Source organism: Cydia amplana, chromosome 5, assembly GCF_948474715.1.
Source record: "Cydia amplana chromosome 5, ilCydAmpl1.1, whole genome shotgun sequence".
Lineage (NCBI taxonomy): Eukaryota > Metazoa > Arthropoda > Insecta > Lepidoptera > Tortricidae > Cydia > Cydia amplana.
The window spans coordinates 8,013,070-8,032,693 of NC_086073.1; the positions used below are offsets into that span (position 1 = coordinate 8,013,070).

A 19,624-nucleotide genomic window follows, 5' to 3' on the forward strand; every position below is an offset into this window, starting at 1 on the left:
TCAACCAATCAAAAATATTGTTTAAAACTTATTCTCAGATAAGTCCTTATTATTTTGATACTATTTGATCTCCATATTATTCCAGTAAAAAAACTAGGCTTGTTTCTATTTGAATATGTAATTTAATTTTATACTACCCAATACATGGGACACCGTATTGGGTCGTAGGTAAGAATATCCGCATTAGGATGGCAAAACAAGCTATTGACCAGTGTCGGTAGTGTGGAAAGGGCCACCGGGTGCTCGTAAGCGCTATTTACGGCGCGAACGGTTCATTTGCCGTCGGTCACTTTATTGCTAACATGAACTTTACTTAATCTTCTCCAAATACTGTGGCATCATTAGCTGCAGGGTGAAATAAAAAGAGTAATTTAGCTTCTGTGAGAAGTTTTTAAAATCTGCATACAAAAATACTAAATCAATATTTTATAGGTATTAGGTATAGGAGAAATTTCGGTATAAACTAAGCTTTGTTGACTATTCGTCACGGAGAACACATTTAGGACGTAAGAAAGTTTAAAATATTGATAACACAATGTTCAAAGTCTAAATACCTACCCACTGTCCAAAACTATGCGAGCGCTTGTTCGATAAAAGTCCCAACTCCCAATCAGCTTTTGTTATCTGAGTTTATTCAGTTAATTCTTTCATAGATAATTTCTACCACGACTTATAAACTCCGAGATATAAGCGACTTTCTGGAAAAACCGTTATAAATTAATTTTATGCTTTCTATTTAAATATTTAATTCAGAGTTTATAGATCACTTTGAATAAATGTCATATACTAAGAAAAAGTGACCAAGGCCTCCAGTGCCCCAGGCTGGAGGCCTTGGTCACTTTTTCTTAGTATATGACATTTATTCAAAGTTTATAATTTATAGTAGTGTGTCTACTTGAAATAAAAACAAATTAAAATATTTTCTGAAAATAATTTAATTTGTTCTAATACATTTATAGATCACACTTGGAAAAATTGAAAAATTAAAAAAATATATACTTAATGTAAATATTTTCAAAATTGCTTTATCAGGGTAAGATATGAGGATATTAGGTATAATTTGAGGTATATTTTACAAAAAAATATTGAACGGTATTGTATCTGGAGAAGCCCAAACTTGGTATGTTTTGAAAATTATTTTTATTATAATTTAAGAAAAAAATTACTTAAATGTAATGATATGATATATTTTTGGAATCGGCTCAGAAAGCCCTTTCGATTAATACCACACACGATAGGTTTCTAAACATTTTTTTTAAATTCTATCCAAAAAAGGATGACGTCATAACTCATCTCGTTTTTTTACTTGTTGGTGCTTCGGGTCAAATTGTTTCAAATGTCCTAAAGATCAATCGTACCGATTTTCATACCTTTAACATCATTTGTAGCATTTTACTGAATTTCTCGGTGTAGGTACCGCCAGCGCTATGGGTGAAGTGTAGGCATCTTGTCCATTTCGAGATTAGTTTAATCGTTTGACATTTAAAACTGACGCCCGTACATGTACCTACAATAGATAAAGCTGACCATAACGGTAATTTATTTTCTAAAAGCCTAAAGTGTCACATGAATTTTGGATTAGCATTTAGCACATTCACTGCCAGCGACCCGCTAGGTGGGTTGTCTATTCGAAGCTTTCATCATACGGGTTTCCCCGTGTTATCAGCTGCTCGTAGCGCGTAGCTCGCGCTGGCAATGAACGTGTTAATAATGTCTTATCAAAATAATATAACTACCTAACTTTTATTTAATATTTCGCATTCCTAGAGTTCTCGAGAAAATGTACAATTCATTCATCTACTCGTATCAAACTTACTTTACAGCAAAACCTACAATTTATTTCATACATTGACGTAGCGAAATCAGTGAACCAGAAACATAATTCAATTTGCTGTTTCCCAATATACATATACCCACTTATCTACAGCTACAACATCGACAACACTGCATTGATGTCGAAAGCAATTTCAACATAGGTACCTATATCAATAGGTGCCGGCAGGAAAATTTAGGTGAATGATTACACACACACATTGAGTACTATAGGAATAAATACATTCAGTCAAAGCAATAGGTACTCGAATGTAGCCGATTTTAGACATTTTTTGTAGTATTAGAAGAAAAAATCTAAAAGATATAAAATGGTGGTAAGTTGGGAATGAATGATTTCCAATATTTTCATGTCAAAACGCTCGCCGCTGTGTCGTGTGTAATTTTTACAAGGTAATTAATATTTACAGCATTGGCTTACGTTGCTGCCTGTTTGCGAGTAGGTGTAGGCGATCCATCATTTTGGGCCATTAACGCGAGCGAAGGCTCCGCGGGTCACGCACGTCGCGGGTTCCGTCCTTTCCCCAAATTATAAGGCGTAGTGCATAACCCAACTGTATAGCACAGTAATACGAGTTATAGGTACGGGTATTGGCTCTACGCCCAACATGGCTTTAAAAGCTGGGGTTCTGAAATTAATTCACTTGGTTGGTCTAAAGCACCAATTTAGGTCTGTTTCTTTTCTGCACCACTTTGTTTTCTATATTAGGCTTTTCTTCAATTAGCTACGCTTTTTCGGTGGTATTAAAGAATACTTAATTCGGCTTCCTTCAAAATACCAGCTTTAAATGATACCTAACCACCACATTATTACAAAAAGATTACAAAAAGGTACTTCGTAATACCCGCTTCTTATCCGGTGCAAAAGTGCCCACAATGCTCAACCACGGCATCGCCAATGCAGCCTTTTGCATTTGCAACAGAAGAATGACTCTGAGAAGGGGCATTTAAAATGGAAACATCATTATTATATAATAAGTAATTATACTACATCTTTTTTTGTATCAAAGTTGGAGGGAGTTGAAAATTTGAATTTGTCTAGTTTAACGGTTTTCATTTGACTATCTCACAGAACATTGTACCTATTGGCCATAAATATTTATTTGCTGCATCATTTTTAGGTTTATAGGTTGGTGAAATCACACCTTGTATTTGTAAATCACTTATTGACACAAACATTAGGTGTTTGTAATAGGTGTTTGTAATAAAGTGACATTTTTTACTTTTGCTCGATCACTTTCCGAAACCCGAGAGTAATCAATATGTATATATTTTTTTAATTTATTTACAACACAAACAGTCACATAATGCAAATGGATTTTTAGTACAATGTAGTGTACTTAACATACTTAAGAAACAGACCTGGGGGTTCATTAATGAGTACATAATGTTAACATACATAATAACCGCAGAAAGAAAAAGAAATTTGAAATTATGAGCCATACCTACTTAAATTATATTTACCAGTCTTCCAAACAAAATCAGTAAAATTTTACTTAAATCACGGTATTATTTGAAGATGGAATTATTCCCTGTAATAGGTACCTTTACATAATGTGACATTTTTTACTTTTGCCCGATCGCTTTCCGAAACCCGAGTGTAATAATTTTACTTAAATCACGGTATTATTTGAACATGGAATTATTCCTTGTAATAGGTGCCTTTACATAATGTGACATTTTTTACTTTTGCCCGATCGCTTTCCGAAACCCGAGTGTAATCATTTTACTTAAATCACGGTATTATTTGAAGATGGAATTATTCCCCGGCGACATAACCCTCTGATAAAGCCAGCAAGAAACGTAATAAATTATCAATCACTGTAACTCTTTCACTTGGATGGAGATTTTATCTGACTCTGAAAAATGAAAGTGGGGGGTTAATGCTCCGGCCAGACGACGGTCACAGGAGCCTTTAGATGTGTTTGTATTTTCACGAAATCTTAAAAGCTTTCTAAGTAATAGTTACGTTTTCATGACCACTGACCCTTTTCCCTAGGTTGCTGGTTAATGGTAGCAAAGTAACCATTTACTTTGTCTTGGGCTTACAAGAGTTACAAGAATATTATTCAAATAAAAGTAATTGTTATACAAGTTGTATACTCTCATACTCTTAATTCTCTGACTGCTTGAGTTTTTCAGTCATTCTTCAACAGTTCATTTTCAATTGGATTAGGAATTACTAGTAGTTTGGAGTTTATATTGTGCAGAATAGATATATAAAGAAAACATATTAAATAAACTAAGAATTATACGCCGATATCAGATGTTCAATTGATTAAGCATGAATTTATAATTGTATATGCACATTATAGATAGACTAATTCCTAAATCTAGATTTGAGCTTATCGACCTACTTATTTCGTATCCCTTTCATATATATAAAATACAATCTCATTAGTTTTCTTATACAATCTTTGTTTCACTTAATGTGGAATATTTTGCTTTTTTTTATATGGAGTAAAAGCAGATGAATCCATTAAAATACATATGGACGTCGCACCGCTAATTCTTTTGAATGATTACAAAACTTAAACAAGTGGACGTTAAAATTGCGACTTTACCATAATTGCAGATTTGTGAGTTTATCACTGATTGATGGAACAATATCACGTGTTCTAGTTTTATAGAACGGACTTTTTAAGTTCCGGGAACCATGCGATCTTTTTCACCTTCACATCAAACGTATATTTATACCTCGCCCAAAATATCCCGTCTACCCGTTTCAGATCAACTTTTACGTACACACATATAATAATGATACAGGGTAGATAGATATACTAAAGGGCCGCGTCCGCTGGCGTAAGAATGTCTCTATTATAAATATTTAATACGGAAACGGAAGTCAGACCGCTGGTGGAGATAGTTGCGGGAATCAATAGCAGCACCATCGCTACCACTATCCTGTCCCACACATTCTAATATAACACGAGTAATATCCACGAGGTATTTCTATTCCCGGAGGCCCGTTTCGGTCTGAACGCCACGTTTTATTTACCCACCGCTAGTACCTATATCACACCATGTAGGTACATGTACCTAAGTGGGTACGTATCGCAAAGGGATTGGTAAGACAGCCTATTTAGAAGTTATATCGGTAACAACTTTGCTGCACGTATTGTGTGGGTCATTACGGTTGGCAGCGCCCACTTCAATGGTATTATACATACATACTTACCTATTGATGAAATAGAATCGCCCTGTGGTAACAAACTAATACGCAATGCAGGCAATTGAAATAAATGTAAATATTGTATTAAAGAGACTTTTATTAGATATAAGACTTTTATGTATCTTACTTTTCATTGTATGTTCCGTATTTATTTTGTTAATTGTTATAAACATATAAGTATTTTGTTTATTCTAGGTTTACCCGATAAAAAAATAGTTTACCTCCCAAAATTTTCACATTAAATTTTTACGCTTTTAAACAGTAGGCATCGCTCCATCTAAGCTCCATTTTAACATTTTAAGGGCTGATTTAGACGGCGCGCGAACTCGCATGCGATTTTAGTTACATTGCGGACTGTTGGTTACGTCCAATTTAACCGGCCGATCAAAACCCGCAATGTTATGAAACTCGCATGCGAGTTCTCGCATCCTCTAAATGAGCTCTAAGTGTTCCGTTCATTGACACTTCTCAGTTGTTTTAACTATGCGTTGTAACTTTTAAATCAAAAATTAAGTACTAAAAATAGCAAAAACCGGGCAGTATTTTTGCATATCATATTTCGCTACACTTTATTTTTTCTTGCTATTTATCGTTTCACTTGCCACAAGATATTCTAGTATCTTGTAGCATAATCTTGTTTAAAATATTATCATTTACATAGCGGGCCTTTGCGTCTCGAGTTATCCTCGCCGCCGCGCCGTCGATGATAAATGGCCGTATTACTCCCGAAGGACTTGGTCGTGTATGTTATTAATATGTTCTTACACCTGTTTTATTAACACTAAAATCTTAAGATTAACGATAATGCTATAATAAATAGTCTATGTATCTAATTTTGGTCAAAAAGAAATTGGGTATTACGATGCCTTTTTTTTCTTAATCCGTAATGAAGCGAAATCTTTTTCACACAACTTCTTATTTAAGAGATTTCATTTACAAAAACAGAATAGGTGTGCCGCTCGAATCGTAGCATTTTTCAAGTAGAATTGCACCTACAAGTACCTACCTACCTATGTGTGGTGATCTCGTGCTCTTTTGTAAACGCTTTACAATCCGGTGTCTGTGTAAGTGTGTAGTCTGTGTTATGAAATCAAACGAAAGAACGTTCATAAAGCAAGAAAATATAATAAGTGTTTATTTTGAATCCAGTCATATTATTATGGCTCGTCAGATTATTATCACCTATAGTAGGTATATACGTTCCCCAATCAATTTACATACGTCATTATTGCCTCGAAGCACAAACCAAGTTATCGTTATAAACCGAGTTGTTAGATTGCTACGCTTTTCTTAGAGTAGGTTGCACCAAACTGTTCGTATTGTTAAAGAGACTCGCAAAATTGTTATATATGGGAATTTTCATAGTAAGGCGCCCCGGCGCGCCGGCTGACGTTGATCAGTCTGTCAAATGTGGTTGGTGCAACTGGCCCTTAATGTTACTCGTGGCTCGTGCCGTTAACCATGAAGGTTGCGTGAAGATTGCATAAACAACTACTTTTCGTTTACTTGTACTTTTAGTGGTTCGGTACACCTTCATTTATTTTCTCATAATCAGCTTCAGTAACTTTCTTAATAGCTAATTAAATAAATTAGAACTTAAAGAAATGTGGCGTTATTAAAATTCTAAAATACCTACTTAGGTCTTGCTGTATCGCTTTAAGAGAAAAGGTGCCCCTTTATCGGCGCACTACGTAGGTACGCTACATTGTATAAAATTCTAATAAGTAAATATAATACTTTAGGTAAGTATTGATAATGATAATCAATAAACTGGTTGGTACATTCTGCCTGTTAATGTCAAATAAATATTGTAATATGGAAAATTTGGGCAAAAGTAAGTACCTAACCTCCCAACCTTACCCCATTTAAACGCTCGTGGATTTTTAGCCGTTTTCTAATTTTGGCTTTATGGAGATGCGAGCACGGCGCGGTACTGTTTGCTCGCATCAATTGACTAAACAAATATCATTAGGTAAGGCTCTGAAATTAACAATTTCAAACCAGAATTGCTTTATTTACAGTTTTGCGTAGTGATGTATCTTTACTAGCCAAAGTGTTGCTTAGTCCCTTCGTACCTTATTTGTTATTAATGAAGGGATTTGCGATCGACGTGGTTAGAAATACAAGGTACGCTTGCCATCTAAAAGGATTAGTTTCCGGGTGTTAGCAAAAAATCAATTTGTTGGCAAGCAGCCATGCGCTCCTACGCTACCCCAACAACGGATGTGCGCCGTGTTTTCTTATTGTTCTTTCCAATTTCATTGCATCTAAGCAATCCTTTTTATTGTTATACCTAGCTCTGTTTATGGAAAATAATCTATCTACCTACTCTTGAGTAGTTATCGCTTCATTAACTATCCTACCTACTCACCTAGATCTAGAGTCCCTCATCATCATCTTCCTCGCGTTGGCCCGGTATTTTGCCACGGCTCATGGGAGCCTGGGGTCCGCTTGGCAACTAATCCCAGTAATTGGCGTGGACACTAGTTTTTACGAAAGCGACTGCCATCTGACCTTCCAACCCAGAGAGCTAGGCCCGTATTGCGATTAGTCAGGTTTCCTCACGATGTTTTCCTACACCGAAAAGCGACTGGTAAATATCAAATGATATTTCTTACATAAGTTCCGAAAAACTCATTGCTACGAGCCGGGGTTCGAACCCGCGACCTCCGGATTGCAAGTCGCACGCTCTTACCGCTAGGCCACCAGGGCCCCTATTCGACATGTGCAACTGTCAAATTTCGCGTCATTTGAAATTCAACTGTTGAAGTTCATTTGAAGTTCATCAAGTGCTGAAGTTCATTTGGTACAAACAATAATTTAACAAAAAACAACTTTGTTTTATTATTACTTTAAGGTTTATAATGGTTTGGTTTGGTTGTCACCTAACTGTGGATTGCTAATGTCAAATTTTGACAAGTAATGATTCCAAAGGTAGACTTGGTTCTCTATGACCTTCAGCACCATCTTGGAGTTTTTGACGTGCGAAAGGGTAATTTATAGCAAAGAGTAAAACTTTTTTTTTTCAGTACGTAAGTTTACATGAATTAATGACATCTTGTGAGCGATAGACCAACGAATGCGCTGTAGGCGATGCGGCGGCGAGTAGTGGAACTTACGTGACAATTTCCATCAATCAAAAAGGGACTACATTGCTGATGGTCGATAAAGGCTATTAATAATTGAATTTTAACAGCAAGAATGCCTTATTGACAAGCGATCTTTTTGTTGAACCCACACCTACACGTCAAATAATGCTTGCTCCACACATTCTCCTATAAACGCTCAAAATTGTAAAAAAATGAAACAATTTACTCATCACCTCTCTCAACTCAAGCTGCCTATTTCTAAACCACGTTAATAAACCACAAGTTGTACCTTAACACATTTCGTAAACCACATATTCAGAAAAGTCCGTATTTTATTACTAAGTGGAACATGAATAGCTTGTATAAATTAGTCAAAATATTTTGACTAAATATTGCGCTACTGACCCTAAAGTTACCAAGTTACTAAGGTAGTAGGTACCTATATAGTAGGTAGCTACTATATAGGTACCTACTACCTTAGTAACTTGGTAACTTTGTCAGTCACCAACTATTTTGATGCTACCTACAAAGAGCATCAAAATAGTTGGCGACTGACAGGTCAGGCTCCGGTCTTGGTAAGTAATATAGTCAAATACAGTAGGTCATAAGACCTAACATTACTACCAAGACCTAATAGTACCTATTGTTTAATATGTATCTACTCAGAGATGATTTTTAATTAAAGGAGATTAAATACATATATGTTATTCAACTACAAATAAAAAAAATTGATCTATTTCAGTTTACACATTTTTTTTCGTTTAATTTTAATAAAACATTAAAGTTTTTAAGCATTCAACTTTATTTAATTTTCTTCACTTTATTATTTTCTGATATTTAGGTAGGTATGGTGTTTCAGGTTGGTAACAGGAAATAAGAAAACCACACCTCTCCAAAAACTCTGCTGGTGATTCACATCTGTAAGTTTAAATATGAAACATGATAAAAACACTTAAATTAAAAACTTAATGTCTGGGAGACCGAGTTTTGCTCTGGAAACATATAATAACCCAAAAATGCGCGTTTTCCCAGAGATAAAACCTAGCTAGATCGATTTTGCGCCCCCGTAAACCTCCATATAGCAAATTTCATCTAAATCCGTTTAGAGCCGTTCCCGAGATCCCCGAAATATATTATACATATAAATAAATAAATAAATATACAAGAATTGCTCGTTTAAAGGTATTAAAAACTTATAAATAAATTATTAGCCCTAAATCCTGGTAGTGAGTGTAGTGACCTACCAAGTGCGGTAGGGTGCCCTTCTGCAGGCTGGCCGCTTGCCCCGCTGGATAAGAATGCTGATCCGCATCATCAAAAGCATACAGATATAAAGCGCTTTGACAGCTCCTCATAGAGGCAACGCGCGCTAGGCCGCACGCCATAAATCTAAGCTAAAGTCTTAAATTCGAGATCATGAACATGAAATATTGTTCGCTATAATATTAAAATCATAGGTATTAGACCTATGATTTTACTATTATAGCGAAAAGTTAGCAGGAGACGGCCGTGCCGTGGTCGTGATAGGTACAGCATGCGTGGACCAGACAAGCAAACCCTGAATTATGTCCCTACCTATTTTACTATACCTTTGTTCACCATTATGTTCACCTATGTATATTTACTCTTCTTTCCAAGATAATCATCTTTTTCAAAATGTAACCCGTATAATCGGGCTGTATAATTGCCTCAATTTTTTTTACACAAAGTTGTATGTAATCTTAATTCGATAATTAATGATGTTTTACATATTTATCATATACTATTTTGCAAATTTTTCTTGGATATTACGTTGTTTATTTCGATTGACGTGTTTATTATTTTCGTTACTATGACAGCGTTTTTTTTTCTTTTTTGGCATTTACGTACTACAGTAGCCAGTGTCATGTCGATATAAAAACACTTTAAAAATGGAAAGGTTGAGTCCTCAATACAGTGACATTATAACTCAAACAAGAACCATCCAAAGGGGGGTGGGGGAAATTTCGTTATCTGCCTCTCTATCACTCTTGCATATACGAGCGAAATTTAATGGTGGCAGATAACGAAATTGGTTTCGCGGCAGGCCCTCTTTAAACAAACCGCCTTGATTCATCAATGTTATATTTATTAGGAACAAACGTTGACTGCCGACTGTCCTGTCTTCAGCAGCGGAGTTGAAACAGTCGCCGTGGTCGAAATCGGCCGGGAGAGTATATATATATATATATATATATATTATACTACTCTTTGCTGCCCACTTCTAGCGCTGACGGTACACCGCGAAAATCAGTAAAATGCTGCAAATGGTGTTAAAGGTCTGAAAATCGGTACGATTGATCTTTAGGACATTTGAAACAATTTGACCCGAAGCGCCAACAAATAAAAAAAAACGAGAGGAGTTATGACGTCATGTTTTTTTGTATGAAATAAAAAAAAAATGTTTAGAAACCTATCGTGTATGGTATTAAACGAAAGGGCTTTCTGAGCCAATGCTAAAAATATATCACATAGTTACATTTCAGTCATTTTGTTTAAATTATAATAAAAATAGTTTTCAAAACATACCAAGTTTGGGCTTCTCCAGATACAATACCATAATTTTTTTTTTGTAAAATATACCTCAAATTATCCCTAATATCCTCATATCTAACCCTGATAAAGCAATTTTGAAATTATTTACATTTAGGTTTTTTTTTTAATTTTTCAATTTTACAAAGTGTAATAATAGCCCTGCCGAATTACTCAATACGAGTAATAATGTCATTCGGGTAAAATAAGAGTATTGAAACTTGCTTTTTCTACTCCCGTACTTTTATTTGTCATTTAAAGGGTCGTGCACACACCTTTAAACCCCTAACTTATAGTTATCAACACAAGTCTTGAGTCTATTCCCCAAAAAAATATTTGTGCATACACGCAGTATCTTTTTGGCACTTTTACGATACTTCGTGTAATCACCATTTAAAAAATATTGTATGGAATACATTGTTTCCAACCTAATTTTAATTGTCATTTCTGACAGATGAGTAAACCATAGACATGTTTTGGTTAATGGTAAGATTATTTTCATCTTTATAGGGCTGTATCTCCTAAACCGTGCGTCGTAGCACAAAAATAATCAAATTTTCGTTCCCCTTTGAAACCCCTAAGTAATATTTAGAAAACACGAAAAACAAATAAGAATTTTTTTTATAGGGTTGTATCTCTTAAACCGTGCGTCGTAGCGCAAAAATATTAAAATTTTCATTCCTCTGTAAGAAACCCTAATTAATATTAAAAAAAAAAAACAAAAAAGAGATTTAAAAAAAACAAAAAACTTTATAATGCTGTATCTCCTAAACCGTGCGTCGTAGCGCAAAAATAATCAAATTTTCGTTCCCCTTTAAGAAACCCCTAAGTAAGATTTAAAAAACACAAAAAAAGAAAAAAAAAAGAAAAAAAAAGAAAAAAAAAGAAAAAGAGGAAGAAAAATATTTATAGGGCTGTATCTCCTAAACCGTGCGTCGTAGCGCAAAAATAATAAAATTTTCGTTCCCCTTAAGAAACCCACGCACTGAACAACCTATCACATTAGGACATGAAACAATCATCATCATCCATTTTTATTATTATTTCATTGCATTTCAAAGTAAGAGCTTGGTCGTAGAAAAAGTATTGTATGCAACGTTGTTTAACCGAGTCAAAAAATACTAGTGGCGTCTTTATTAACAATTTTCGGTTGTTGTTTGTTGTTATTGTTACTCACGCCACTCGCCTTTTTTGACCTCTCTTAAACAACAGTTGCATAAAATACTATTACATGTTCCTTTGGTAATATCTAAGCTTTAAGTAAGAAAAAGTTCTGATGAGTGGGGGGTGGAGAACTCGGGAAAGGGGGGACGTTAAAGGTGAGTTTTTTCGGTTAATTCTTTCTTAATTATTACATAGACAATTTTTACTACGACTTATAGATTCCGAGATATAAGCGACTTTCTGAAAAAAACCGTTATATATTAATTTTATGCTTTCTTTTTAAATATTTAATTGAGAGATTCATAGATCACACTATGTAAAATTGAAAAATAAAAAAAACCTAAATGTATATAATTTCAAAATTGCTTTATTAGGGTTAGATATGAGGATATTAGGTATAAGATTAGAGGTATATTTTACAAAAAAAAAATTACCGTATTGTATCTGGAGAATCCCAAACTTAATTGGTATGTTTTGAAAATTATTTATATTATAATTTAAAAAAAATACTGAAATGTAATGATGTGATATATGTTTGGAATCGGCTCAGAAAGCCCTTTCGTTTAATACCAAACACGATAGGTTTTTAAACAATATTTTTTTATTCCTTACAAAAAAAGATGACGTCATAACTCCTCTCTTTTTTTTTTATTTGTTGGTGCTTCGGGTCAAATTGTTTCAAATGTTCTAAAGATCAATCGTACCGATTTTCATACCTTTAACATCATTTGCATCATTTTACTGAATTTCTCGGTGTACCGCCAGCGCTATATAGGTATACTTGGTCAACCAGATCATGACAGTAGAAAAAGTCGGCAATTTTGAAAAATGTAGGCGCGAAGGGATATCGTCCCATGGAAGATTTGAATTTCGTGCCTTTTTTTACTGACAAGATTTGGTTGACCAGCTATATACATATTATACTACTCTTTGCCTACGCCTTTGCTTTAAACTTTTTTTAACAAGTTTTCACAGACAATTAATAATTTGACATAGACGCATCAAGGCGGTTTGTTTACAAAGGGGCCTATCGGGAAGTGCGAAAATCGAAACTCAGCTATTTGCCTCTTTATCGCTCGAATATGCAAGAGTGATAGAGAGGTTAGATAACAATATTTCTAATTTCTGACTGTATTTTTCTTTAAATATTTTCAAATATAATTAAGTTGCGTTGTTTTATCACAAAGTTAAAAAGACTTAAAAGACCACTGTCTGTATCATCACCATCAGATCAACTCGATGGTAACCATAAAAATATTGTATTGTCACCCATATTACATATTATGTACTTATGTAAATTTTCAGCTTCATTGAACACCCGAGAAGTGGGTCAAATCTAGACACGCGGTAGCGTGTCCAGCCAAGTTCAAAGAAAAAGGAACTGGCGACGCAGCAACCGTGTGTAATATTACACGAACCATTTCGAGCTACTTTTGACCCCTTCACAACTTGAAACCTACTTAACCTACACACATGAAATTTGGCACATGTATTCAAGTCCCTTAGCTTGTTCAAAATACACTATTTCATAAACATAGCTCAAACAGTTATTGATAAATTAACGTTTAAAAACCGGCATTTTTGTGACTGACTGACATATAGATCAAAAACCTAACCCACTTCCAGGTGACCTAGAAACTTGAAATTTGGCATCAAGGTAGACTATTAGGTGTATATAGAAGGAAAAATGTGAAAATTGGAAATGATTGATATTTTGATGGAAAAAAATAATTAATACTTATAGACCAAAAACCTAACCCACTTCTAGATTACTTAGAAACTTGATATTTGGCAAGGTAGACTATTAGGTGCATATAGAAGGAAAAATGTGAAAACTGGAAATTATTGATATTTCGATGGAAAAAAAATAATTAATACTTATAGACCAAAAACCTAACCCACTTCTAGATGACTTAGAAACTTGATATTTGGCATCAAGGTAGAATATTAGGTGCATATAGAGGGAAAAATCTGAAAACTGGAAATTATTGATATATCGATGGAAAAAACATACTTATAGACCAAAAACCTAACCCACTTCTAGATTACTTAGAAACTTGATATTTGGAATGAAAGTAGACTATAAGGCGTATACACTTTTTGACAATTAACCGCGCGTTAGCGAGGGTCTCCTTTTCAGCTTAGGCAAACTGCTTTCATGATGAATACTATAGTAATTTCTGTACAAAAAGTAATGATATCCCAACAAAAATATAAATGTGAAATGAGAGCCAAGTTCAATATTGAGAATATGTGTCGTTGTTGACTCGCCGACAAAAGAATTGAGATCTATATGGGTGCCAAGTTCTGTGCTGTGTAGAAAATCCTGAAATTATAAAGGATTTGTCTTGGCTAGTTTTTACGTATAGGCATATAGGTAATATATATTTTTCTGTTAGTTTTTCAAAAACTTGGTTTGTTGTTAAAAACTAGCCAAGACAAATCCTTTATAATTTCAGGATTTTCTACACAGCACAGAACTTGGCACCCATATAGATCTCAATTCTTTTGTCGGCGAGTCAACAACGACACGTATTCTCAATATTGAACTTGGCTCTCATTTCACATTTATGTTTTTGTTGGGATTTAATTTGCATGATTTGATTGGAACCACATTGGAACAGACAGACAACCAACGGGACAGATAAAACTAAGTAAAAGCTTGAAAAAATGTGGCTTTTTCAATTTCTATTGCAACTTCAGATGAAAACGGGGTCTCTATTGTTTCCCAAATAGTTTTAAGCCATAATGTATTGTTTGCTCGAATTTTCGTTAGTCATAATTCATTTAGTTCAGAAACGCGTCACTTTTCAGGATTGCCATAAAACAAATCTAACCTAACCTATCTATAGGATAACCTAACTAAAATCTTGAAATGTTAACGGTTTCAGTTTTATGAGTAATGATAATATGACAAACAATACATTATGACTTAAAACTTTATGGGAAACAACGGGACCCCATGAAAACGTCCTTATTGAAGCATAAGGACCCTTAATTTATGGAAAGCCACATATAACAACCAATTCGAGGCTACTAGGTGGCAAAATACGACTCAATACGAGTAGGTAGGTCAAATACACGAGAGTAAGGATTTATATTTGGCCAAATATTCTTGTGACAAAGTTATTCTTCCTCGCGTTATCTCGATTTTGCCACGGATCATGAGAACCTATTGTTAGCTTGACAATTAATCCCAAGGATTGGCGTAGGCACTAGTTTTTCCGAAAGCAACTGCCATCTGACCTTCCAACCCAGAGGGTAAACTAGGCCTTATTGGGATCTGTTAGGCTGTTAAAGTTTAAAGTTACCTACTCGTAAGTCTCGTAACACAACATATAAGTTTCACATAACAAAATTACTTACATATATATATTATGTACCTAAACATATTACTTTTCTAAAAAAAGGACTGAAATCTAGTGCTGCGAAGAAACGGTATTTTTGTTCGGCTTTTTTGTTGCTATTTTGGCATATGGATACATGGTAGAAGAAGTAAGTATGGAATCCTCCTCCGTTTTGCGTGGTCCGACGCACCTGGCCGGGTTTTCGCGATTTTCCGTCAATGTCTGTCAATACCTTATTTCTTACGAACACCTAAAATAATAAGTTTAAAATTAATCTCAATGTCTCCAGTTTGCTGTTCATTCAAACTGACAAAATCCAAATTTCTGAGGCAATATACGAGGGGTGTTCAAAATATTCTCGGTATGAGAATGAAAACAAACAAGTACGAAAAGTTTGATATTTTTATTTTTCAATATACTCCCCCCCTATGTTCATACACTTAAAAGATCGATCAATTATTTTTTTTAATCCTGCATAAAAATATTTTTTATCTTTGGTGTAAAAATGCTCCTCCACTGCCGCTTTCAATGCTTCATCATCGGAAAATTTATTTCCACGCAGATCCTTTTTAAGATTGGGGAACAAAAAGAAGTCGCTGGGGGCTAAGTCCGGACTATACGGTGGGTGAGTAACAGTTTCAAACCCACATTCAACAATAGCTGCCTTGGCAATATGAGCAGTATGGACGGGGGCGTTGTCATGCAGAAGCATAACACCTTTGGTTAACTTTCCTCGCCTCTTTTCTTTGATTGCATCCTTTAATTGACGTAGAATGTTAGCGTAGTACTGTCCTGTGATATTTACACCTTTTTCTTTATAATCGATCAGTAATACTCCTTCACAATCCCAAAATATCGTGGCCATGACCTTGCCAGCTGAAGGGATGACCTTGAACTTCTTGGGATGAGCTGAACCCTTAATGTGCCACTGCATGGACTCTTGTTTACTCTCTGGGTCATAATGATGAACCCAGGTTTCATCTCCAGTAACTATTCTTTGCAGCACCTCATCAGGATTTTCACCGCACAGGTCAATAAAATCGGAACAACAAGCTACACGCATGTCTTTTTGAAGCCGAGTCAGCATTCGCGGAACCCATCTTGCACTTACTTTTGACATATTAAGATGGTCATGGATAATATCATGTACGGTACCAATAGAGAGATTGGTTACTTGTGCTATAGATTTTACCTTCACTCGACCATCTTCCAATATAAGTTTTTCCACTTTATCAATATTTTCTTGTGAAGTAGCTACTACAGGCCGGCCAGGTCTAGGGTCGTCTTCAACACTCTCCCTTCCACGTTTAAACTCGCTTGACCACTTTTGAATGGTAGATAAAGAAGGAGCAGACTCACGGTAAACACAATCCATTTCCTCTTTTATGGTTTTTTGATTTTTACCCTGTTTTGTCAAGAATTATATCACGCATCGATGTTCTAATTTAGTTAACATTGTCAATTCCCACATGATGTTCATGTTTGTTCAGCAATTGCAGAAAAACAAAAGAACATCTCGGTTCGAATTATACTTTTTTTTAATGTCAATGAATAAACCTTAGCGGCCAGTAACGAAAGAAATTTTAGAAGAGGTTGTAAGATATCAATACCGAGAATATTTTGAACGCCCCTCGTACGACCGCTGTCTTATATAAGCCATTAAAATTCATCATGAATAACCCCACGTTGCGTTGTTATAAATTTAATTAAATAAATAATTATTGTATTTAATTTATAACAACTAATTAGGCATAGCGTCCAATTTAGAATATGACACAGGCACTAGTTCTTACGAATTTTACCTTAATTTATTAATCAAAGGACCTGAGGTAAAAGTGAGAAGAGGTTAATAAGCAGATGCACCAGCTAGTCGCCGACGCTCCGCTTCCCCCGGGATTAGCCCTTAAGCCTGCACCTAACAGACTGGCTCATAGGGGGCTATGAGCTTGCTGTTGCGTCAATTTTCATTTTTAGAAGAAAAAACTAGTCTACTAACTACTAACAACACAATAAATGCTTATTTTGCCGCATTCTTCACTATCTCTCCCTATTTCACTGCCATCTAACCCAGAGGACAAAAATATAGCTTATTGTGGCTACTGGCTACTCCGTCTTCCTCATGACTCATGATATTTTACTTCACCATAAAGTAATTGGTGTAATATCAAATGATATTTTTCACACAAGTTACAAGAAGTTCATTGCTAAGAGCCGGGGTTAGGACCCACGACGATTGGTTTAAAATTTAAACTTTATATATAATTTGTTACCTAGTAATTATACTAAATCTGTTTTCTTTTTGACATTTAGTGGTATATGTATTGCTGTATGTTTATTGTCAAGTTTTTTTTAATTCTGGACAATTGTCATATATTCGTTTTCATGATAGATCTACACCAACGCAACTGCATGTCATGTTCTTGCGGTTTATTTTTATAACGCCAAGATCGAAATTTGACTGTTAACTCCATCTTGCGTCGAGTAGGGGAATCAAAAAACTATAGAAAATAGAAATGCAGTTTACTCTATGCCATAGAATCCCCTTTTAAATGTCATAAATCCAAACATGGCGGCCATACCAATAGACAACCAAGTCTAGCGATGAAATGATTTGTTTACATGAGATTCACTGACAGGTGACACACTTTACCTATTCGACAACCCATGATTGTTCAGATTCAAATGAACTTCAACATGCGACGTCAAAAGTGGCATGTCGAATAAGGCCCCAGCGCTTCTAGAGTGCCTATTTGAGTTAAATGAATCAGCTGAAATGATTAATTAGAGTATGTAAATAACGATTAATTGACGATGTCTCATAAAATTGTTGATACCTTAAAATTATTTGATTTTGTAATTTTTTTGGTTTTTGAAACTAAGATAATAAAATTATTAATGTCAGTTCTCACTGGTTAACACCACCATATATATTTTTAATTGTATTGTTATACATCCATCCTTTTCTTCCTGTCGAGTTGCTGCACAATCCGTATGCCTTATTCACATTTGGTATTTTTATACTAAACACATTTCTTCGTATTCGCGAATCTATCTCCTAACGCCGGTTTAGGCGGAGTAGGTATGTCACTTTCTTAGGAGGTCACATTCTGAGTACGTCACTTTCTGAGAACGCCACTTTCTGAGGACGTCACATTCTGAGTACGTCACTTTCAAACAACCTGTATGTCATACATAAAAGCGGCCGTATGCCGTACACCTAATATTATTGCTAGTTTCCATTGTTCGTGCAGGCGCACGTTGCACGTGCATGCTAAAAAAGTGACGTACTCAGAAAGTGACGTACTCCGAATGTGACGTCCTCAGAAAGTGGCGTTCTCAGAAAAGTGACGTACTCAGAATGTGACGTCCTCAGAAAGTGGCGTCCTCAGAAAGTGACGTACTCAGAATGTGACCTCCTAAGAAAGTGACATACTCCGGCTAAACCTTTCATAATAGGTAAGGTGTAAGTTCTAACTTAGTAGGTATTTACTTCCTAAAATCCATATTTTTTTGTGAAAATACACTACTACGTACCTGATACATACTACACTTATGATAAAACCCTTTTTTTAATAAAGTTAAAAATAAATACTACACCTCACTGAATTTGAATTAGTGAAGGACTGAAAGGTGAAATGCCACGGATTTCGGTGAAAGGGGATTAAAGACCGTCTAGACTCTAAATCGTGTCAATATATCTTAATACTGAGTCAACGAAATGTGCTTAAAGCTATCTGAGTTTCAATCTTGCAATATTTGACTTGACTCTGGAATCAAGTTAAAGGCAATTTCATGGATTAGACAGCCGGTCTACAGCATACCTATATACAGAATACAGAATGGAATACAATAGAAATTGGTGAGAATCGTAATCCCGACGTATCTACTGGAATTGAAATTAATTAAATCTGCTGCTTATCTCAGGAGTTTGTTATCTAGAGTCATAAAATTGAAACTTTTCTGCTCGGAGTTGGTTGCTTACTTTACTTTACTTTACTTAAAGAGGGCAGACTAAACTCAATCCAGACTGTAGATCTGATCAATCCAATCTACATTAACTATTCATTTATTGCATAAATATGCCTAAACAATTACTTTTTTGGCATAGTATAAGCGAGTTTTCATCATCTATTGAAGCAGAAATTCTAATTGTTTTTTTAATGACAAATAATTTCAGGAGAGACCGCAAACAGTTCACAAATGTTTTCTAACTTACTAAGTAGATAATAGAGTAGTAGAGCATTGGGTGATCAACTAATCATCAATAGAAACACACGTACTTTAAAAAAAATGTAATCATATCCGTCTTCCTACTCGATTCACCTTTATTGATATCTATTAACGTGTCTGGAATTTAATTTAGACTGTTGGATTCAATAAGTAGCGGTCGGAAGGGACGCGTACATAATTCTTACTTCTGCGGTAGCGGTATCTACATGGAACATTGGCCTCAAAATGCCAGTCTGTGGAAA

General features: G+C 35.1%; 1 protein-coding gene across 4 annotated transcripts in view; it reads left to right on the forward strand.

Moving 5' to 3' along the window:
• LOC134647968 (probable serine/threonine-protein kinase DDB_G0283337) overlaps window positions 1-19,624 on the forward strand; it is a 54,888-nt gene that overhangs the window by 19,581 nt on the left and 15,683 nt on the right. The gene's annotated exons all lie outside the window — the stretch shown is intronic.